Here is a 26,583-nt window from a genome sequence, read left to right on the forward strand (position 1 = left end):
AATCGCCAAATCGTCTCTTAAGTTATATATATATATATATATATATATATATATATATATATATATATATATATATATATATATATATATATATGCTAGCAGTTCAGTCCGGATTCGCTCGGGCCCCATGTACGGTTCATAACTTTATGTGCATATGTATATAAATATCAAAAAGTTTGACTCATGTCCAGGTAACCTAAGTCTAAAATTTCAAGCCTTGAGACCCAAATTGGTGGAGGAATTTGGTAGAATCTGCAAAAGTTAGATCTTTCAACTTTGACTTCTTGGCAGCCAAATTTTCGCCACAAAACTGATTAAAATGCTTCCTGTATGTCTGAATACCCTTTATGTAAAATTTCAAATGTATCGACACAAAATTGGCTGAATAGTTAGCTAGGGACCACAAAGGTCAAATCTTTTGAACTTTGACTCCTTGCCAGCCAAATTTTTGGCCAAATACCGATTAAAAGCTTGCCCTATGTCTGAATACACTTTATGTAAAATTTCAAATGTTTAGACCAAAAATGAACTGAGTAATTTGGTAGAGACCGCAGAGGTCAATTTTTTTAAATACTTTGACCCCAATTTTGATCCCTTAGCCCTTATTGTTTGGGGCTCAAATCAAATTAAAGAGTTTGATCTATTAGTAGTAACCTACATCTAAAATTTCAAGTGTTTAGATCCAAAATTGGCGCAGGAGTTTAGTGGAGTTTCATAGGTCAAATCGTGGAACTTTGACTCCTGGACAGTCAAATTTCTGGCCGAAAACCGATTAAAAAGATTTTCCCAAACCTCAATACCCCTTATGTCAAATTTTGAGCCCGTAGATTGAAAATTGAGAGAGTAGTTTGGTAGGGAAATATACACACACACACACACACACGGACAATTTCACTTTTATATATCTATATATCTATAAAAGTGAAAATGTTTGTGTGCATGTTTTTTAATCGGTTTTCGGCCGGGAATTTGGCTGTCAAGGGATCAAAGTTCAACGATTTGACCTTTGAAAACTCTACCAAACTCCTCCGCCAATTTCGGATCTAAACACTTGAAATTTTAAATATAGGTTACTTGGACATGTATCAAACTTTTTAATTTAATTTGAGCCCAAAACAATAAATGTTAAGAGGTTAAAATTGAGGTCAAAGTTTAAAAAATTAACCTCTGCGGTCTCTACCAAATTACTCAGCCAATATTTGGTCTAAACATTTGAAATTTTACATCAAGAGTATTCAGAGATAGTGCAAGCTTTTTCATTGGTTTGGGTCGAAAATTTGAGCTGCCAAGAGGAACAAACTACTCAGCCAATTTTGGGTCTAAACATTTGAAATTTCTACATAACGGGTATTCAGACATGCGGCAAGCATTTTCATCAGTTTTGAGGCGAAAATTTGCCTGTCAAAAGGTCAAAGTTGAAAGAGTTGACCTTTGCAGATTCTACCAAATTTCTCTGCTAATTTTGGGTCTAAAGACTTGAAATTTCAGATGTAGGTAACTTAGACATGAGTAAAACTTTGTGTTCTGATTTGAGACCAAAATAATAAATATTATGGGTTGAAAATTGGGGTCAAAGTTAGAAAAATTTATCTCAGCGGTCTCTACGAAATTACTCAGACAAATCTTGGTCTAAGCATTTGAAATCTTACATAAAGTGTATTCACACGTAGGGCAAGTTATGAACAGTACAAAGGGCCTGAGTAAAGCCGGGCTGAACTGCTAGTACATATATATATATATATATATATATATATATATATATATATATATATATATATATATATACACGCTTTATTTTTATTTGAGTCACCTTTTTTGCTTTAATTTACCGCCCATGAGAACTTTCATTGAATGAAAAGAAAAGATTCCCAACAAGGAAATTAGTAAAACAATTAAGCATAAGTATTTATAGTACTGTGGGATAATTCATTTCGTGCTTTAACTATCTTTTATTCCTTAATCGAACGTGTCGAATTTCGGAACGATTATTTTATTTAATAAAATTAATATCTTGTTCGTCACTCCTTCCGATCCTCAGTCAGTCGTCGCTGCAACTCGTTTTCAGCGACGCGTGTTGTCGTCAGACGAACTTCAATCAAACTCTAGAATTCGGACCCATTTAGAGGTGGGCCTTCTTGTTTTCGGACCCAACAAGCCGGAATACAGCGGGTGGTCTACCATTTAGAGAGGGTGGGGAGGGTCCTATTAACACTTTTTTTGTTTATTGTTTTGACTTTTTCCTCCCACTCCACGCCAATGAATAAAAAAAAACCTTGCATATAATAAAAGAGGCGCAGTTTTCCCCCTCTGGACCAAAATACCGTAGGTTTAAAATAACAAATGGCACATAAAAATTTATTATATTTACGCTATTAGCCATTACCTTATTAAACTGTAGGACGCCATTTCATACACATTATTTCGTAATATTAAAACATTACATTTATTCCGAAGAGTGGCATCTTTATCATCGTCTTAATCTAAAGAGGTAGTAGCTCAAAATTCCCCCCTCTCTAATAAGTCCTTTTCCGACCCCATTTTTCACCGCGTGCATTTATACTTTATACTTTTTTTCTACTTTCTTGGATCTAAGCCGTCATTAACTGACTAGTATTATATAATTTTATTTCTATTCACATTTTATATTTATATCGTTTTAAATATATATATATATATATATATATATATATATATAAAATAAATTAAATAAACATGAATATACATAAACGACCATATATATGTATATATATATATATATATATGTATGTATGTGTGCATGTATGTGTGTACACATATGTATATTTATATATATATAAAAAAGAGCAGAAATGAGGGAAATCGTCTGCCTTAAACCACTAACCTAGTTCTAAAACAGATCCTTTGTTCGATAAAATGCATGCCCATTGACTGATAGGAAGGGGCGCGGTGGATACTAGAAAGCTGATTGGCTAACTAAAATCCTCAACATATATAAAAACGAGAAACAACCACAGAATTCGCACATAAGCCTGACGAATCCTATAGTGGATGAAACGCCGAATATTCAGTGTAGCTTAATCGCCATATATATTTTATAAATTACTATATATTAATATATATATATATATATATATATATATATATATATATATATATATATATATATATATATATATATATATATGAAACCGATTTGATTTGGGAATCTTAAGTAGGACGACCCCCGGTGTGTGTGAGGTATTTTGGTGAATGATAATACTAGCTAGGTCTAGCATAGACCAGGAAAGGTACAGTGACGATGTTGTCCACAAACCCCTCCCCAATTATTGAGTGGCTTTGTGCCATTTTTTTTTTGTTTTTGTTTTTCGCTGTTTTGTTTTATTTTTGTAATTTTTTGGAAAAATAAAACATGTATAACTCAAACTCATTATAGACGCAGTTGTTTTTGTTTTGTTTTGTTTTTTCATATCTTCGATATATCTGATTGGTTAATTGTTGATGAAGTTTTTAACGATCAAACAGTCAGCATTGGTATACATCCAAGTGTACTAATGCCATTGGCCACAGAAAACCACTATTTCAATTGCTTTAAACGAAATAAATAGATTTTTTTATTCTAAACAAGACAAATTACCACTTGGATGTAAAGGGTTAATATTTAGGATCATGTCTAACATGGGACTGTGGGGAGTTGAGCAACGAGATGTCTGTTCACATTACATTTAAACTTTAACAGATTAGTACAGTCAGGGAATAAGGAAACAGTGAGAGAATTTCAAAGTCTAGCAGTCCGAGGAAAGAAACTATTAGAGTAGAAGGCCTTCCGACATCTATAGATCTCAAGAGTGAAGGAGTGGGATTTTGCTGCTTGTCAGGTTGGTCGCGAGTATTACGTCGAGGGGAGGCACAAATGCTATCTCATCAGAGCACATTCCATTAAAGTACTTGTAAAACAGACTCAGGGATGCAACATTGCTGCGAATAGACAAGGTCTATTAGATTTGAGACTCTTTTGGGGATTCTAAGAGTGAGAAACTAGTGGTACACGCACCAGCCCAGATGTGACGACAATACTGCATACATGGATGAGTCGTGGCTTTATAAATGTATAGGATACTATCTAGTTTGAATAATTTTCTAGAAATTAGAGGGAGCCCACCTTCTTTGCAGCAACCTTGACAATGTCTTCGGTGTATTTCAAATTCTTGTTAGCCGATTAGTTTGAAGAATTGCTCACAGATAGGGTGTTATTTCTCATGGCAATTGTTAGTTAAGAAGTTTGCTTTTTTTGTAATTATTAAAGGAAGGAAGCTTAATCTTAATAGCATTAAATGTGATCGTCCATTTACGGCCCCATTCCACTACCGACTGAATGTCGTTTCCTAAGGTTTCTGACATTGCCTTGGATATGTGTACATTTGTTAATTGGTTAATTGCTGGTGAAGCTTTGTACGCGAAAACAAATACTTATAGAGACCAAATACTCAGCATTAATGTGCATCTAAGTGTATCAACGCCATTCTTCACAGAAATCCCTATTTCGATTGCTTTGAGTAGAAATCGATGACGTCGTTAAACGAAATAGATGGCTTGGTTCCCATGGACGCATTTTGTAAGGTGACCTGTTTTTGTAACAGAGCGTGGACGCGCGTATGGCTGTTGTATGCAAATGCCAAACCGGGTGCGAAATGACGTCACGGTAAGGAAAAAGAAAAAGACTGTAAAAGAACGTGTGTACGTTATAGAAAACGATCACGTTAGAGAAGTGGCTGACATCACAGACGTAACTGGAAGTCAAGCGTGGCGGGGCAATGAGGAATAAAAGTCTTTTTTTTTAACCTGAAACAGCGAGTTGACGTTCTTTCCCATTCTTTGTTTACTTTGCGACTGAGTCTACAGCGTGTTGGATCTCGAGTGTCTACCTGTTAACGCATGTGTAAACGTGTGTAACGGTACATTTTGACCTCTGCTGTTGCTTTATGGCCACCCAATATGTCCGTTTAATTATATTTAAACTAACATTACATTTTCAATTATTAATAAGTAATATACATCGTTTATCTGCGCAGCATATATGATGCGTGTTAATGCCGGGAAATCCGACACATTTGGGCACTAAATTAGTTTATTTCAGCGTCCCCCCCCCCTTTCATATAATCCACCATAATTATCTCCCAATTACCATTTTGGTGGAGTGATTTCTGTTGAAAAGTATTGCAAACAAAACAAGCAAATAAATGACATAGATGTCATTTATTTGCTTGTTTTATTGTTTGCAATACTTTTCAACAGAAATTTATATATTTACTAATATAATATTCCCATAAATGTTGTTGCTCTAGTGAGTCTTATTTCCTTTTCTATCAACATTTATTTATAGGGTGCGTCTTGTCATTAAGGCTAAGATTCTATAGACAATCCACACCGATCGAGGATTGCCCGATAGGGCACACCGGTCCCGCATATACAAGGTATGTTTTCGATTTAGACAAACACTTTGTGGCATATAAATGTCTAATTGTGGAGAGGAAAACTTGACTTCTTCACTAATTCAGTGGTTGAGAGGTAAAAGAAAACTTTAATGGAATATTCAAATATCCATGTATCTTATATAGAGATCCAGTGTTAACTCAAGGAAATGGGTCTCCTTGATTTCTGAGAACTTCGACTGAAGTAAAAGATCCTCATCATTCCAGTAATTATAGGAGTAACCGGATTCATGAGAAAGAATTTCAAAAACTATCTGTCGAATATACCCGGTGAAACAACTACACTCAAAGAACGGTTAGAATTGTAAAAAAATCTCTTGGTTTGAATGACTGAAATAGTGGGCGAGTGTCTAATATCCGGTAGAATGCGCCATCCCCATAAAATAAAACAATTAGAAAATTAAAACACGTAAGAGAAACACATGCAAGAACTTTACCATTCTTTCTGGGAAAGAGATTTGCTTCTTCTCTTTATATATATATATATATATATATATATATATATATATATATATATATATATATATTATTATTATTATTATTATTATTATTATTATTATTATTATTATTATTATTATTTTGAAATAAAATTGGTTAAAAGGGAATATTATTCCCAACTCGCATTTAGGTAAAAATGCACTTTCGTAAATAATTGAATTCATTCAAAACATATCGCTAAAACCAAAACAAAACAACATCGATATATATATATATATATATATATATATATATATATATATATATATATATATATATATATATATATTCTAGCAGGCCGCCCGGTTGGAAAATACGCTTAAATATGACATTTTAATTAATGCAGATTTCGTATTTATTATTGGTACTAGTTCACTTATTGATCCGTGCTGAAATAATAACGTTATTATTTAGAAAGCCGTTCTTAACATGGGATGGGAGGGTGTTTATACCTATTCTGTACTTTAACCTTACAATTTAATAAAAACAGATATCATAAAACTTGAAAATACTATTTAAAAAAAAATAGTGCGGATCACTAAGTGCACTAACACCTTATTATTATATAATATAATATTATATTATATTATATTATATTGTATTATATTATATTGTATTATATCATATTCTATTGTACTATATTATATTATATTATATTGTATTATATTATATTGTATTATATTATATTGTATTATATTATATCATATTGTATTATATTATATTATATTGTATTATATTATATTATATTGTATTATATTATATTGTATATTATATTATATTAGATTGTATTATATTATATTCTATTGTATTATATTATACTATATTGTATTATATTATATTGTATTATATTATATTGTATTATATTGTATTATATTATATTGTATTATATTATATTATATTATATTGTATTATATTATATTGTATTATATGAGCTATGAAGACATGTTTGCTGCTAGGCTAAAGATTAAAACAGGAACCAATAGCTATTACGTTACACATGCATGTTCGTAATACCGACTATTAAATTAATAAATTGAATATTCCATTAATAAATCGAAAAAAGTGTTTTTAATATAGATATCAATGCACAAGAAACCCCCAAATTTATAGGAGTATAGATATAATTGAAAAATCATATTATTTAATATTTATTCAGGTTTTCCCAAAAACATATTATAAACTTGTGAGGAAGATATACAAAATTTTAATTATTCGGCAAGGAATACAAATAAACAAGAAAGACCTTATTCCGTGGAGTTTCGAAAAATGCAATTTTTCTCATCAGAGGAAAAAGGTTTGCAAAAGATACAATAAACCTTGCAGGTTAATGCATTAAAAGAAACTACAAATATGGAATTAATCATACTTGTATCAAGAAGTTAATGACAGTTTATAGCGATTCAAAATGATTAAGAAAGCAGGAAACGGGGAAAGGGGAGAAAAAGGATATGGTACAAATCTAATGAATAAGAAGGTAAAATCCAGAACAAGACATATATATATAATGCGCTATTAAGTTGATTCACCGAGCGTTATGTATTTTGGATTACAAGTGCTAAACGTTAAAAGGGTAATTTTATCTTCTGTACTTCTATAAGTTTGTGTGTGTGTGTGTGTGTGTGTGTGTGTGTGTGTGTGTGTGTGTGTGTGTGTGTGTGTGTGTGTGTGTGTGTGTGTTGATATTCATATGAAAACCCCTTTTTTTTCGATTTATTTAAAAACGAAAATACAACTTTCCGACCGGGCAATGCTATACGGCCTTTTAGTATATTTAGTTTAATTTAGTTTTTTGTAAAAGAGATAATGGAAGCCCATCGCGAACATTCCGATTTTTTATGAAATTTTAGCAAGCAATCGATAAACATTCCTTAAATGTTAGTATTTTGAAGGGGTTTTTTTTAGGTGGGGGAGAGCGGTGTGAACATAATCTTGAATATAAAGATTTACATAATTTGAGTTTTAATTAAATTTGATTCATTGGCATTAGACATTAATTTAGCAAGAATTCATGAATCTCAATTTCTTCTAAAAGCTCCTTAAGCTTAAAACTTAACTTTTAGACATTTTGTAGTATCAAAATAATTTAATGGATTTCGATCAAAATTGGAATAATGAATGTAGACATAATGTTCAGTGTCATCATGTCTTGATTTTAATCTTGGTGCGGGGACATAAAAGTGATACGAAACTTGTATTTTATTGGTTATTCTATACGTCCTAAGGCAGGTACTTTTCTAGTTCTAATATATCGTTTTTATTAATGTATAGTACTTCTCTTATTTTTTGTTTTTCTCTTCTATTCCTCATTACATCTGTTGCATTGTCGCCGTACCAAAAAAGGGTATATGTTATATATACGTATTCGTAAAGACCCAAATCCGTTTTTTACTTTTCTTTCTTTTACTATCTACATGTGTACGTTGTGCGTTTCTTTCTTCTTTTTCTTGCGACTGTCTCTTTTTCCTTTGCGGCATATCGCTCTTTTGTAAATTGTGTATAAAAATATATCTTCAAGTGTGTATGTGCTTTCTTTTTCATTGTAGAGTTTTTTTTTTCTATTAATTTTCTATTACTTTCTTCTGTATGTCTAGAGTAGTTTCTCGTTTTTCCCTCTTTCCTGTCCGTGGTAAATCAGGTTCGCTACTCTCCTTTGAAAAAGGTGGCTGGTACGACAATCAAAAAAGGTATATGTTGTATTGTCACCGTACCAAAAAGGCTGTATGTTATATATACGTATTTGTAAGGACCCAAATCTGTTGTGTGTGGGGGTGTATACGTGGCCTAACTGAATTTTTGTGGTTCTTCACTATTTGGATCATATGTTGTCTTATATATATATATATATATATATATATATGTATATATATATATATATATATATATATATATATATATATATATATATATATATATATATATATATATATATATACTGAAAACTGAATAGGGCCGACCACTTCCCTAGATGAGTTCATAATTAACGGATACTCAAATTTCTTAGAACTGCACGCCTGTGGAACTCTGTTCCGTCTGCCTGCTTCTCTCCGGACTACAACTTGGATGTCTTCAAGTCCAATGTTAACAAATTCCTAATGAACCGCCCCCTTAAGTAAACATTTCAGCAAATCTCCTCACTAACGTAATGTACTTGCAATAACCCTTATCCCTGAGTGGCTTCCGGGCCTTGATAAGTGGTGATCAATGTATAAAATATATATATATATATATATATATATATATATATATATATATATATATATATATATATATATACACGTAACAGTCTATTTCACAGCCCGTGATTAGTCTCGTCTATGTGTGCTGATGCGTGCGTGTGTGTCAGACATGTATTTACGACATACCTTTTAAACTGCATTGTTTGCCCTCTGTCTTTTGACCTACCTGGAATGTCATCTATCCTTGGAGAAGCTGGAATCTGTTGAACAAAGACGTTTCAAACGACCCAAGATGATGACTGGTTTTATATAAAGATTTTATTTCACTTCCCAGGTGTCGTTATGCAGAAGAATGAAAAGTTAATATCTGGCCTCTGGGTTCCCCTAGTCTCCATTTTGAGACATGTCACCTACCTCTCGAGGGGTGGGAAGACCCATTAACCGCTCTATTCGACGTCTAAGATCTATCTCAAGCAATGCTCCAGCAAACTGAAACACATGACAGATTACACGTCAACTTCCGGTGCAAACTTGACCAGATCACAGTTTGACAAGGTTTGACATGTTTTGATAACCTTATCAAAACATAGCTTCACAGTTCTTGTTTACTTCGCCAGTTAGATAGATAGATAGATAGATAGATACATGCATACATACATGCATACACACATGCATACATACACTGATAATTAGATAAATTGATAGATAGACAAATAACAGATAGTTTACTTTTCTGCTCTGCCAACTATATTACACATACCTTTAATATTCGTTGATAATTAGAAACATTGCAAACAAACAGAACACGTAACCAATTGTATAAATTTTTATTCTGGCGCAGCAGTAGCAATTGCAAACAACCACAGCAGCAACAGCGACAACTCGCTGTTTACGATTTTGAATCTGTGTTTGATTTATCAGGTTGGTGCTGATTGGTGCAAGCATTCAACTTTCTTTCTGACTTGCCCAATCAGAAGCGACCTCCCAAGCAGGTTGAGCACGTGATAAAAAAAATGGGTTAACACAAATCTGCTTTTTCTTTTCTACCCACGCTGATATTTACTTCCGTTCCACTTCAGGAAGATGCGACACAAGGTCAGGAAAGTGGGAAACGTCAAGCCAGCGCCCCTGAAGGAGGAGCACTCTGGCGTCGCAAAAGTTGGTATTTTGGTATCGCGAGAAATACGAACTTTCACGAGCGTTTCCGGGCAGATAACGGAAAGAGCTGAAATAGGCCAACGCAGAGACGCTGACAGAAAGAAAGCTCAAAGAACCAAAAACTAAATGTTAAACTTTTATTTCAATAAGAAAACGAAACCGAAATAAAACATTTCTTTTTTTTTTGGAGGGGGGGGTCAATGCATTTGTTTGTTTTTTTTGCGTGAACGAAAAGAAACAATGAGAAATGTTGCTTTAGATGTATTATTTTTGAGAGGCCATTTTTCTTTTTAATGAAAACAAAAACAAACAAAAAAACGAGACTTTTTTCAGATTTTTTATTTATTTTTCTCTAGATGTGATGTATGGTTTTTTGTGGACATATGATTATATTATTTATTTTAATGGGTTTTTCTTCTGGAGATGGCGGGGTGGTTGGGAAATTGTCTTTATCTCTAAGAACAGGCGATAACAGCGGAGGTAGAAAAGAAGTTGTAGAGAAAGTGGAAGTAAGCTGAGGGTACAATTCCGCTACCTGGTTCAATATGGAGACGCAAAGATCTTCTTTGAATTTCTGTCTCCACATGAACTCTGTCAGGTAGCTTTCTATTAGGTCCATGTTAGTCCCACATTGGACTTTGTTCCTTTGCTTCGCTTCCTTCCACATTCTCTCGACGTGATTCGTTGTCACGCGTGTAGTAGGATCGACAAAGAGTATTTTGTGGTTGACTTGACTGACTTATTCTACCCTCTTCTCCAACTCCGCTGTACGCCCTCCAGCAGTTGGATACGACAGTTGTCTCTGGCAAAATGTTTTTATTATTATTATTATTATTATTATTATTATTATTATTATTATTAGAAGGAGGGTTTCAGCATTCCTGTTCGGTACGGTAAGTAGGACACCCCCCTTCTCTGCGGGGTCGTCCACCTCCGAATACCCAGAGCGGTTGCAGGGCTCTCCCAACATTATATTTTCTTCTATTAAAGAGGGATTCGTCGAGCTCCACCGTGTGGGCGGGTCTCCAATCTGGCGATTGTTCTGCAGGAAATACTCGGCGTATACATTTATGAAAAAATTCTTCCAGTAAGACATTGTATGTTCCGTTTTGATGTCGCACTCACGTCTAACGTTTTTGATTGTTACTACAGACCAAATCTATAATATAAATCTCACCTGTCTGTTTAAATGTATGTATGTATGTATGTATGTATGTATGTATGATTTATGTGTATGTATGTATGTATGTATGTATGTATACCTAAAACTTTCGACAGAGGTGACGGATTTTCACGAAATCGGTATCATTTTGGAGCTCGATCCTTCAGACGACAAATATCAAAATATTGGCCAAAAACATTAATTCCTTCACCCTCAACTGGCATTTTTCTACAGGGAGGGTCGCTTTTTTCGCTGATATTTTCGAATGTTAGCAGCTGAAGCGTTACAATCTTCAAAGGAAAAAAATTATAAACACACACACACACAATGCCTTCATGACCTTGGCTTCAACATCAGTGTACGATATGTATACTTCAGAAATTAACACTTTTCTCTTCCCTATTGACAGGACATTTGTTTGACACCACGAGAAGTCTTTAACCATTTTGTCTTCGTCCATGCTTTGTGGACATTCTATTACTAGCAGGGATACTCGACGTTGTCCGGGATTGAATGAGGATTAACGAATGTTTCACCTTCCCATAGTTTATTGTCATGGTGTAATCGCCAATTTTTTCAATCAGATTAGTTGAGCACCCACCGCGGTGCACCGGAAGGATGTTTCACATGCCTCCTCGCAGTGACTTAGTCTACAATCCATTGCAATTTACATTGCACTGTAGAGAAATTACAGTTAATTTAATTAAATTATTTTATATAATGGCTTGAAAAATGTTAAAAGTGCAAAAGTCAAGTATCATGGTTCAATCGTGCTTTAAATATTATTATCATTTAATAAATATTTTCTTAATATTTCTTGGTTTTCAAAGATGTTCGATTTAAATTAATTTTTTTTCTCGTCTTCTTACTAGAATATCATTTGCCAAGTGTTTCGGCATATCTTGGCGGTTTAAGTTATCTGCCAGAAAACGCCCGTGAAACTTCGGCTGCAGTTGGGTAACTTCTCTGCACAAATACCCAAATTCTTGCCGGGATTTTCAGAATGGCCGGCAGAAGAATTTTTTTCTTTAGAAATTTTTGAATAATGATAAAAGATATATATATATATATATATATATATATATATATATATATATATATATATATATATATATAAAAAACAGAAATTTCGTACAGATTCCAGAGTTCCACATAAAAATTCCCGAGTTCAACAACGTTCAATGCACCTGAGAAATATCGGAAATAACGTTGGCCAAAGCATTTTGAGAATAACATCCAAAATGAGAATAATTCAAATAATCCAAAGTATAAAATATCATCTTCCAAACATCTGAAACATAATGGTCAATGGTATTGCTAATGTACACGGAATCTATAAATGTATCTGGCTAAAAAAGAAAGAACAATGTAACATAGCGAGGATGTGCATATGTAAATACATTAGAAATGACGTCACCAGTAGGAAAAATACAGACTTTAAAACGATGACGTTAGAGACAGGAATAACGTTCGAGATCACATGATAGGCGTTAATGACGCTGGAAACGATCACGTGATGGACGTCAAAGCGGCAACAAGAGCATGAGGAAAAATAGCGAGTTGAAGTTCTTTTCTATTCCTTGTCTTCTTTGCGACTGAGCATACAACGTGTTGGTTCCCGGGTAATGTTATAACAATAAACATTTGGACGATTTCTTTGGAGTGAAAGGGTGTGATGATAAAAACATAAACTATTTTTTTTATTCGCAGCAATTAAAAAAAACATATTTTTCGACGAGTTTCTGTCTAGATACCAGTTCTGCATCCAAGTACAATTAAACTTCAGCATTCCTATCTCGTCGCGGTTAACAACCTAAGAAAGGCCAGAAGAATAGTTGGCCGAAGCGTCGTTAAATAACAACTATAAAAGATGAGGATAATGGTTCGCAAATAAATAAATAAAATAAACAAATTACTCATCTCAAAAGAATTCCAATAATTAATTATATATATATTTAAATATTGGAATAATAATAATAATAATAATATATATATATATATATGTATATATATATATATATATATATATATATATATATAATTATTGAATTCTTTTGAGATTAGTAATTTGTTATATATATCTATAATATAAAGCTGAACGTGTGTGTGTGTGTGTCTGGTCACGAATAGGCTCCTATATGGTTGACTATTATAGAAAATTGATCACATATAATGATAGAAGATGTATCGAGACACAGGAATGGGTATGTTTGATATGGCATAATGATGATTCATTAAAATTGTGGGGTCTGCACACGCGCCTGGTGCACAAAGTATGGAAATAAAAAATTTAAAAATTAAAAAAAAACGTTTACAGGTGTTTTTGATATAGATGTACATAAAAATACTTTGATAAGTATGTTTTAACTTAAATAGGGATGGTATAATAAAATTGTTGGGTCTGCGTTCGCGCCTGCCTTCCATAGAATGGAAATAGGCACAAACTTTAATAAAGACTTTTCATATCTATCTGCGTAAGTATACTTTGATAATTATGTTTCAGTTTGAAGAAATATGGTATAATAAAATTATGGTGTGTTCGTTCGCGCCTGACCTCCATAAAATGGAAATATGTCACAAAGATTAACAAGGTTTTTAATATAGATCCACAGAATATTGTGATAAGTGTTTCAGTGTGAACAGGTATGGTATAATAAATTATGGGATTTATCTATTTTATTTTTACTTTCATCATATTTTTCTTTGGTTTTGATATCCCCAAATTCGAAGCTATCTCTTTACAACCCTTTCTTTTCATAACCTATCATACTTTCATAAATCAGAGTCCATTTTCTGTAGGCTGTTTATGAACCCAGTAAACGACGGGTACTTTTGGTAGTATATATATATATATATATATATATATATATATATATATATATATATATATATATATATATATATATATATATATATAACAAATTACTCATCTCCAAAGAATATATATATATTTATAGCCATTCACATACAGTACTGTTTCATTGTATCAGAACTCATCAGTGCGGCTAGACTAGCACCTCCCCCAAGCCGAGGGTTGAACCGAGGATTGAACCGAGTGACGTAAATTTCAAATATCATTTCCATTCGTCTGTCATGCGTAAATTTCAAATATTTTTTTTTCATTTGTCTAGCATGCGTAACTTTCAAATAATTTTCCATTTGTCTGTTATGCGTAAGTTTCGAATTGCATTTTCATTTGTCTGTCATGCGTAAGCTTCAAATAAAATTTTTATTTGTCTGTCATGCGTAAGTTTCAAATGACATTTTCATTGGTCTGCCATACGTAAGTTTGAAAATTTTATTACAAACATATGTGATAGACTGATGAAAAGGCTATTTCAAACGTATGTGACAAGCTGATGAAATGGCAATTTCAAACGTATGTGACAGATAATTCAAAAAACTTTTCAACCACATGTGACGGACAAATTATAAAGCTATTTCAAAATATGTAACAAACTCATGAGCTATTTCAAATATATGTGACAAACAAATGAAAAAGCTATATAAAAATATATGTGACAGATAAATGAAAAAAGTTATTTCAAACATATGTGACAAAATTAATAAACGCTATTTTTAGCATGTCTGAAAGACAAATGAAACAGTTATTTCATACAAATATGACAGACTAATGGAAAGGCTATTTCATGCATAAAGACAAACAAATGAAAAAGCTATTAGAGACATATGTGAACGACTAATGAAAAAGCTATTTTAAACAAATTAAAAAACTATTTAAAACATAACAGATTAATGAAAAAGCCATTTCAAATACGTGTGACAAATAAATGAAAAAGCTATTTCAAACATGTGGCAGACTAATGAAAACATATTTCAAACATGTGTGACTAACAAATGTAAAGTCTGTTTCAAACATCTATGACAAATAGAAACAGCTAGTTTAAATATATGTGACAGACAAATCAAAAAACAATTTAAATTATATGCGAAGGACAAATAAAAACTATTTCAAACAAAATTAACGGACAAATAGAAAAGCTATTACTAACATATGTGACAGACTAATGAAAAAGCTATTTCGAACATATGTAACAGACATATAAAAAAAATTATAAAACATGCGACAGACAAATATAAAAACAATTTAAAACATATGCGACAAACAAATAAAAATGCTATTTTCAACATGTGACAGACAAATGAAAAAGCTATTTAAAACTTATATGAAAGACAAATGAAAAAGCTATTTCAAACATATGTATCAGACAGATGAAAAGACTATTTCATATGTGACAGACTAATAAAAAAAGCTATTTTCAATATATGTGTCGGACAAATGAAAAAGCTATTCCAAACATATGTGACAAACAAATTAAAAATCTATTTTTAAAAATGACAGACTAATGAAAAACCTATTTCAAACATGTGTGACAAACAAATGAAAAAGCTATTTCAAACATGTGACAGACTAATAGAAAACATATTTTAAACATGTATAACAAACAAATTTAAAATAAAACATACTTCAAACATCTGTGACAAACAAATAGAAATAACTACTTAAAAATATGTAACAGACTAATCACAAAACAATTTAAAGCATCTGGGATAGACAAATAAAAACTATTTCAAACAAAAGTGACAGACAAATAGAAAAGATATTATAAACATATGTGACAGACAAATGAAAAGGCTATTTATAAAACATGTAACATACAAATATAAAAGCAATTTCAAACATATGTGACAGACAAATAAAAAAGCTGTTTTCAACATGTGACAGACAAATGAAAAATCTATTTCAACCTTATGTAACGGACAAATGAAATTGCTTTTTGAAACATATGTGACAGACAAATGAAAAAGCTATTTCAAACATACATGTCAGACAGATGAAAAGACTATTTCAAGCATATGTGACAAACTAATAAAAGAGCTATTCTCAACTAATGTGGCGGACAAATGAAAAAGATATTTCTAACAGATGTTACAGACTAATTAAAAGGCAATTGAAAACATATGTAACAGACAAATTTATTTTTAAATGTGACAGACTCATGAAAAAGTTATTTAAAACATATGTGACAAACAAAGGAAAAACTATTTCCAGCATATGTTACAAACAAATGAAAAAGCTATTTCAAACATGTGTGACAGACTAATGAAAAACTATTTCAAACATATATTACAAACAAATGAAAAAGCTATTTCAAACATGTGTGACAGACTAATGAAAAACTATTTCAAACATATGACAAACTTATGAATAAGCTATTTTAAATATGTGATAAACAAATGAAAAAGTTATTTTAAACATATTTGCCAGAAAAATGAAAAATCTATTTCAAACACATGTGACAGACAAACGGAAATTGTATTTCAAACTTAAGCATTACAGATAAACCAAAATACTATTTCAGACTTAAGCGTGACAGACATATTGATTAGTCTTGTTCATGGTTTGACATATCGATTATTTTTCCACCCGTTTATTTTCAACGTAAGTATAACAAAACACCGAAATTTCTATTTTAAATTTTCACGTAACAGATCGACTTACGAATATAGCCACCTTTAGACGCATCAAACATAATGTGTTTTGTTGTTACTGCTGCTGCTGCTGCTGCTGCTGCTGTTGCCGCTGTTAATAAGTACATACTTATCAAGGTCAGAAGACACTCAGAATAAAGTTTAAAGAAATGGGTAAATTGTTAGTTGGATGATGAATAATATTATGAGGGGATTTAAAATGTTGGCATTTGTTCATTATTCTCCTCCAATTGAAAAGACAAAAATAAAATGGAAATAAAATATCGTATACCAATGATAAAGTAAATAAATTAAGCATTTTTTTAACACAGAAATCAAATTCTATGATTAAAATACAAGAGACGACATTGCAACACTATCTTGAAAGCAGGCTGATTGCAGAAGGAAGATAACTCCGAATAATTCAAAGTGCAAGATTTTTTAAAGTTGTTCTTACTATAAGAAAGGGGAACATTGGAGAAACTCATATTCCATTCAAAATTATTTTCTTTGTAAAAATAAAACTACTCGATCAATTTACGTGATTTTTGGAATATGATATATTTTTTTGCCAGGGATATTTACACTACACAGATTTTTGTTCATTTTTGTTTTTAATACTGGGGAAATTCTGGACACGCACCAAAATGTTTAACGAAAGAAAAAGTTTGATTATGAAAACAGTTTAGTTGTCTAGCAATGAAAATTCTATTTCAAACTTGGAAGTAACAGACCGACATACGGACATATCGACTGACTGGCAGCGCGAGCCTCTTATAAAGGCACTTGGGTGCATTTAGAAATTTGGAAGTAAGAATAAAACAAGAATGAACATTAATATAAGCTAGTGGACAAGGGAGGTAACTGCTTCTGACTTCAGCAATTTTTTTTTTTTTAATGGCCGATAAAAATGCAACTACTACTATTCAATGTTTGAAAGAAAACGATCTCTAATGAAACCTGACACAACACGAATAGACACGAACGCGATATTCTTTAATCATTGTTTGTTATCAATTTTTTATATCTAAATTTCAGTTCATATTCAAATTCAACAGACTGTTTTTTTTTGTTTTGTTTTGTTTTTTACATTATCGACCCGTTATATTTTTTTGTGTGACTACAATTTTGACTGCTTTTCGTGTGTCTGTGTATATAAGCGTTTCTCGCTTCTACGTGACTTCCACGTGGCAATTATTATTATTTATTAGAAATCGATTATTTATCGAAATCAAGATTGCAATAGCGTAAAATAAAATGAATTTTTTTTTAATACTATTTTTAGAAGAGTCAATTATGAAATGAAATCAACCAGAATACATTTCGGGTTTATTCATAAACAAGTCAGCCATTATAATCGTTTGTTAACAATAAAAATAAAAAGAATGAATTACTTTGTAACTCTTTGAAAATTCTGAGGAATGACAGTTATTTAAACTGGCGTTAAACTTCCTATTTACTTGCCTCCCCACGAGGGCAGAGTTAGACACAAGGTTGGTTTTTAATCCAGCTCCCCAAAATGGGGCATTCTTGATAGAAACAAAAATAAAAATTGTGTCAGTTATAAAGGATTTCTCTTCCACTGACCGAGGACAGAAAAGATGAAGTGTAGCATCAGAACAAATACTACACTATGATCTTGGCCTTCGAGCCAAGAAATTCAGTACTGGCTTTAAAATTATTAGCAAATCGTCATGGTTAAAAGTTTTTTTTGTTTGTTTGTTTTCTTTTTTTAATCCCAACAATTTATAAATAATGGCTAAAACAGCATTAGAATTATGAGTAGTTTCATAACAATTTAATGACCAATTTATACTGTAGCGATAATTTAACTTTCAAAATTCGGACATGTTGCAGTATAGACAACAAAACGAAAAAGTGGTTTACAAAAGCAGCAAATATAAACATTAAACGTTACCAAAGGCAAGATAAGTTACTCTTTTAACTACCTGAATCCGTGGTTTAAATTATTTTAAAGTGTTTATTTAAGGTCGGGTACTGACTTTAGAACAAGAACAAAATGGCTGACACGAGACGGGCATCTTACTCTAAAATTGAAAACTGAACAAAATATCGATAGAAATCCACCCAATAAATGTTATTGAAACATTAAAAATAACGTTCGTGTAAAACCTGTCGGAGCATTTTTTGTTAATTTTCGTTTTTTAGAATGATTATCGAGACTTCTCAGATGACCTTCTCAGGTTTGCTATTTTGTTCTTGTTCTAACGTCAGCACTCGACATTACTTGCGTTTCGAAATAAAATAAACGTTTTAAAATAAGTTTATTTAAAATATCATCTATGTAGGTAGAAAAGTAACTGATTTTGCTTTTGGTAACATTTACTTGTTATAGTTGTTGTTGTTGTTGTTGTTGTTTTACCACTTTTCGTATTGTTGTATATATTAAAAAACTGCCCTGTCAGAATTCTATTCAAAGAAAAAAAGTCAGCGTATTTTAAAAATTAAATAAATAGATGAGAAAATAATAACTCCTGTGCAACGCCTAGTAGGTATAGTTAAATGCAAATAAGGTAGTGAATGTCTTTTTAGATATATTTTGTTTGTTTTTCTTTTGTTTTTGTTTGCTTGTTTTTTGTTTTGTCTTATTTTGATTTTGTTTGCTTTTTGTTTGTTTGTTTGTTTGTTTGTTTGTTTGTTTTTTGTCCCCCCCACCTTAAAATTTATCTGGTTACTGGCCTCATTTTAACCTGTCATGTCTGAAACATAAGTTCATGAATATTAGATGAGTAAAGATGTCACGTCCTGTAAAACAAACAAATTGCTTTTCTTTTTCAAACAACGTATTTAGTTAGGCTAGTGGCACACACTTGAGGTTAATTATAATATAGAGACCGTTTGAATATCTCTATTTTATCTTCTTTTTTATCCACATTTTGGGTGAAATTGATTGCTGGTCTTAAATTATATTTCTTGTCCTGAAATAAAATCCTAATTTTCTTTTAAAAATGTTTAAAATCGAACATTAATTCAATATTTAAATCATCAGACTAACACCCGCGCATGCGCAGTAACATTTTTAATACGTTGTTACTGTAAAAAAAATTTCCGACTACATTTTAAATGAACAGTTTACACCAGGGTGATCACATTTAACTTTCAAAACCAGATAAAATAAAATTAAAGAAATCCCGGCGTTTCTTGGTTATTAGGGCGAAGTTCAAAAATCAAAATATTGAATTTCAAGTAAAACCAATGGTATATGTTTAATTGCCATGTCACAGAAATGAACATATCCAAAAATTACGAAAAACGATAGGACAGAAAATTAATTATTAATAAAAATAGTTTTTGAAGACAGTGAAATTGAGTTTTGCAAAGAAAACTAAACAAAGAGGTCGACTCGTAACAAGGAAGGTAATTATTTTCTAAAATCTTAGGTCAATGTAGCAAAACTCGCTGTTCGCTAGGCACCTCCAAAAGTCACCACAGAATTACCCACCCCCTATATGTAAAACGATGTAGCTTTATTATAAATCAATATTATCAATATAACTTTTGTACCATTTAAAAGAAGAAGTAAACTAGTAATAATTTTTTTTTGTTTTTTCATCGTACGAGAATAATGAAATTGCGAGACGAAAATCGCGTTTTAAAATAAATTGGCGCTTTAAAATAACGTTCCCATGTAGTAAGCATTTCGAACGTGAAAACATACCCGTGTTTAATAAATCTAGCAAAAGCCAACTAATCGTCAGATTTTCGTGAAATTTTCGATACTTATCCATTTAAAAATGAAATTACATATAACATGCAGTTTCCGTGAAATATACGAGAGGAAATATGTTTTTAGTGCGTGTCCCTCCCCATATTTATTCTTTCGAAATTTGAACAAAATATATTTAAATCTATTGAAATTTCTATTTATTATGAAACATAAGAGTTCAAATAAGTAAAACATATTTTTTTTTAATTTAAATACACGTATTGAACAAAAATTTATCTTGAAGTTGCAATTAAAAAATCATATAAATTTAATATTATTATGTTTTTTTTAATAGCGTTCTTTTTTAAAAATTAATATATACTATAATCAGTTGAATTGCCAAGAAAAAGAAACTTCGTAAACATTAATTAATTTTTAAAAGGTTAAAACGATTAAAATTCCATTATTTCAAATTGTATTTATTACAACATAGATTTTTAATTGTGTTTACATTTTTTTTCTTTAATATTAAGTTTTTATATGAACATGGCTCTTATCAGCTATGTTATCTCCAGATCCAAACCGATTTGAAAATATTATTGCATAAATAGTAAGCATTTTGTAGCCCCCATCATATTTTGTTTGTCTCTTTTTACCGAACAAAATATGGAAGCCCTAGTTAACCAAATGAACATTCAGTAAAACCGTATTTCATGTTTAATATACAAATGTTTATAATGTTATTAATCATTAAACTGTGTAAATCTTAAAACCTAAGAAAATTATAACAAAGATTAATTATTAATTGCAGTTTGAAGAAGATAAACAAAAGTTTTAAAAAAATCATTTGGTCGCTTCTCCATTTCCATAGTTCGTATAGTTAACACAAATCTGACCTCACGAAATCATGCTTTCTTTTTTTTTCACATTGTTTTGGAAATACCTAATGTTCACTAATTGTCTTCGAAAACCGTTTTTTTTTGTTTGTTTTTTTTTACATGGGCGTCACCACTTATCAAGGCCGATAGGCCACTCAAGGATAAGGGTTAAAGAGTGTAGAGTAGTCAAAAGGACAATATAGTAATCGATAATAATGGAAGTTCGGTAAATTTGTTAACTTAAGTGGAACGGCTCATCAGAAACTTGTTCACGTTGGACTTGAAAACAACCATATTATAGACAGCTGGAAAGCAGGAAAACGGAAGACAATTCCACAGGCGTGCAGTTCTAAGAAAGAAGCTTTGATCATGGAATCTATGTTTAGGTTTAGGCACAGATAAAGAGTGGAGAAAATTATTGATAATGTTTTCAGCTAGTCTAGTGTTTCTTGTGAAAGTTTGGCGAGGGGGGACCATAGATTGAAGCTCAGTCGAACACTTTCCATGAAAATAACGATAAAGCAGAGACAAACTCGCAACCTCTCTTCTGTGAGATAGAGGTTGCAGCGAAGAGAAAAGGACATCTCCCACGAGGCCACGAAGTCTATTTTGAACCCTATCAAGGCAGGACAAGTCTTTTCTAGCAGCTCCTGCCCATATGTGGCAACAGTATTCCATCGTTGGACGTATCTGGCTCTTATATAGTTTTCTTTCATGATTAATTTTCTACCTGATTTTTTTTTTTTACTTGAAAATCAATATTTCGCATTTACGAATTTCGCTCCAATAATGAAGAAGCGCCAACTTTTCCTTTTGCATATGACATAACGGGTTTGTTTTATCCTTAACAGAGATATGAAAAAGTGATCCACAAACAAATATATAACAAATAAATGTTATCAAAGGCAAGATAAGTTATTCTTCTACCTATATGGAAAAGGTTTTAGTGGTTGAAAAACATATAGTGTCGAGTATTAGGTGACAACAAGTAAAACGGTCACGAATTGACACCTAAATATTTGAAGTTTTGATAATGACTTAAAAATTTTAAAAAATATACAAAATACCGTTAGAAACCCACCAAATATATATCACTGAGACATATATTGGATAGGTTTCTAACAGTATATTGCCTTTTTTTTATTATTAATAAATCATTATCAAAATTTTAAATATTTAGGTGTCAATTCGCGACCATTTTTCTTCTCACCTAACCCTCGACACTATATCTTTTTCGAACCGAATAAACATTTTAAAGTGAGTATAACTAAAACTTTTTTAAGATAGGTAGAAGAGTAATTTAGCTTACCTTTGATACCATTTATTTGTTATAGATTTGTTTTTGTTTTTTTGAAGACTTTTTCGTACCTCCGCGGATTGTAAAACAACCCCCAACATGACATGGTTTTTGCTGTTTGAAAACAAAGTTCTAGTGCCGAATAATGGATTTTAAAAGAAAGGCATTTCAAGTGAAAAAGTTATTAATACTTACGTGTCTAGCTAGATACAGGTAAAAATGGTGACATAAAGATAGGGGGGGGCATAGATTTGGAAGCCGATTTATCATAATTTTTTTGTACTTTTTTATTGTATTTGAAAGTTAATAAAGTTAATTTCCAAAAGTAAAAAAAAAAAATATTTGTACACGTAAAAAATTTTTTAATGTTTTCACGACGAGCTAACCAATTCGGTTAAATTTTGCAGTTAAATAAATTCATTGTAAAAATCCTTTGAAAGAGAAATATTAGTTTTCTAGGTCTATTTCAATAATAATTAGTAAAGTAAAGTTACAAGATATTGAATTAAAAAAACACCTTGTTTGTACAAAAAATAGCTTAATTAGCTGCCAAAAGCGAGAAATTATATTGGCAAAATGTCAACAAAACTGAAGTCTCTGAAGATGAATTATACAGAAGCCTAAAATCCTAGGCAGTCGAAAGGCTGTCTGAAAATGACGTCAAGTAGTCAAACGGAGGTAGGAGATGCTGTTTTTCTTTTTTCATTTTTCTTTTTTTTTTCTCCCAGTTGTACATCCGTACATTCCTCACTTAAACGTTTGTATGATTTTTACGATTTTTTAATTTGATTTTTTTATGTTCCTGCTTTTAAGTTAAAACATTTTTTTGTTTCAAGATTATATAAAAATTATCTTACGCCATGCAAGAAAGGAAAATATTAGAATCTTGAATATAAAAATTATGCGAAATCTGTAATTTAAAAAAAAAGTTGCAATTATAATTTTTTGTGTGCGAAAATATAAAATAAGCAATAATAATATCGGTAGTTCGAGAAATTAATTTTTCCTCGAGTTATATCGAATTCATTAATTTTAGGGGCTTTTTTTTCGTAATGTTTCCGTAAAAATTATTTTTGTTTATTGTAATAATTTACAATGCTTTATTTCCATAAAAAAAGCAAAAATAAATTCATGCATTTTTTTTTCACTACTGAAAATCATAAGTTTAGTAAAGGTATTTTTGTTTAGCAAATAATACATTTCCACTAAGATTTAAATAAAAAATAATAGGTTCATTATATTCCGTGCTCGTTATTTGATAGATACTGAAAATTTCATTAAAATTGGTTAATTTCCTGATTTTGGGGTAATTTTTAAGTAAAGGGAGGAGTCAAAATGTTTATTCATTTGGAGCATCGGCATTCATTTTGCATGTACCTAAAACTAGCATAAATTCTAAAATAACGAAACATGATCTAGTAGATGTACTAAATTTAGTTTTTACAACAATGATCCACAATAACGGTCCGACATTTTGTATTTTGAAATGGCAGCTTTTAATTGAAAGCAAGGAGGATAAACCAGTTTTATTAAAATTGATCGATTGCAGTTACCTTCCATGGATTTTGAGAACTCTTTCCTATTAAAACATACGATAAAATTGTATAAATTGATAAACTTGGACATTTTATTTTTACTTGTAATTACTGGATTATTTTTCGTAATTTTGTATTTAAAAAAGTGTCCATTAAAAAAATTAATTCAATAAATGTCCAGTAATTAATGAATTCTGTTTTCTTACTAGGTTACTGGATTAATATACTTGTTTAGATTTTCCGAAAATTTTTGCAAAAGTCTCGTGAATTTTGTGATTGTTTCACCTTGTCTCGAATCGAATTCTTCCAAAATAAAAAGGAAAGATGCCAAGCTTTAACCCTAGCTCGAAGTCGGGAAGTGCTTTTAATGTTTTAATTTAAAATACGATTTTATTTATCGGGAAGTGCTTTTAATGTCTTATTTTAAAATACGATTTATTGAAAGATTTTAAATAAATTAGGGTGAAATAGTAAGGCGCTTCTACAGAATTGGGACGAGATTTTGTTGTCGATAAATGGATGTTTCGGATAAAAAACAATGGTTTCAACTGATTTTTATTTTTTTATTTTTATTTATTTTTTTTTTTTGACAATTCTAATGAGTTACAATGGTAGCTTCCAAATTATGCAGTCAAAATCACCTGAATATTACTGAATTATTAAACACAACAACTTTAATCGTGTAAGCAGGTGAAAATTGCCGCCATCTTGTTTTAATCAAGACGGAAAATTACTTCCCTTTTGAACTCTCCTGTGTCTTACGGTCGTTTTTATCAAGTTCTATTTTTTTATTTTCTTTAATAATTTTCTACCTTACCGATTTTCGTAATTTTATTATTTTTTTTAGTACTCATGAAGGCACTTATTGATCCGTGCTGAAATAATAACGTTATTATTTAAAAAGCCATTCTTAAAATGGAGAGGGGATGGTGTTTTGTACCTATTCTGTACTTTAACCTTACAATTGAATAAAAAACATATCATAAAACTTTAATTAAACTTGGAAATATGATTTTTAAAAAATAGCGCGGATCAGTAAGTGCATTATTAGCACCTTTTTTATATAATCATCTTTAAAATACGAGGAATACGTAGATACCATTGTTTTCATGTGAAATTCAGTATTACGATTTCATGTGAAATTCAGTATTACGATTTCCGAAATTTCGTCTCAATAGTATCAATATCTAGCCAGTTCTTAATAAGAGGAGAAATCTTTCTAGAATGAGGCAAGTTTTTTTTTTTTTTTTTTTTTTTTTAGAATGCTCCTTAGATCGATTAGAACTAGATTTTATCATACTGAAGTTAAAATAAAAATGAGCTTGTGTTTAACTTTGCCATCGTGGACAGGCAAAATAAATAGGAACTTTAAATCCATTTTGGGACGCAACAGTAAAGGGTTATTAAAAAAATGACCCTTCCCTCAAATATATATGCAAACCAAAAAAAAAAAAAAAAGAAAAAGCTTTTTTTGTTTTTGTGTTTTGCTTTTTTGTTTGTTTTTTTTTCTCGAAAAAGCAGATACAAAAATAACTGTAATAGAACATAGCGTTTATTTCTGTACTCATTGACACTATTTTGTGAGATGAGTGTTTTATTCATTTATTTATTTGCAATGTCAAAAACAAAATCCATACATGACATATTGATATTTTTCGAGTAGTCTGATTCTTAAAATAGAACAAATCAATTAAAAATCAATAATGAGAAGGTTAAAGAGATATCAAAAGAAAAACGCTCCATAATCGAACGAATCTAAATCTAGTTTCATGCGAGAAAAAGGCGTCAACGTGTTTAGCGGGAGATAACTATGTCAGTCCCAAAGTCAAATTACATAGTTGGAAATAAATATAAATCAGGCAAGCGTTGCCAAATTGGTCTTGGGTGCGTGCAAAATGAATGGTCGATCCCTAAAATATATAAACATTTTGACCTTTTCTTGCGCTTAAAAAATCACCAAAATTCAGGAAATTCAGTGGAATTTTCAGCATTTATTAATTTACGATTACAGAATATAATGAACTAATTTGTTTCCTTTTTTTATTTTTATTTTTTTTTGTTTAAATATTAGTGAGAATGTATTATTTTGTGTAAACAAAAAACCTTCGCTAAAGTTAAGTATTAAATACTAAAAAAGGGACGCATGAATTTATGTTTGCTATTATGATGAAAATAAAGCGTCATAGATGTTAACAATTATTTTTTTTAATATTTCAGGAACATTGCGAAAGAAAAGTCAGTGTTAATGAAATCAATATAACTCGAACAAAAA

Source organism: Euprymna scolopes, chromosome 22 (genome assembly GCF_053919585.1).
Source record: "Euprymna scolopes isolate OS-2025 chromosome 22, ASM5391958v1, whole genome shotgun sequence".
Lineage (NCBI taxonomy): Eukaryota > Metazoa > Mollusca > Cephalopoda > Sepiida > Sepiolidae > Euprymna > Euprymna scolopes.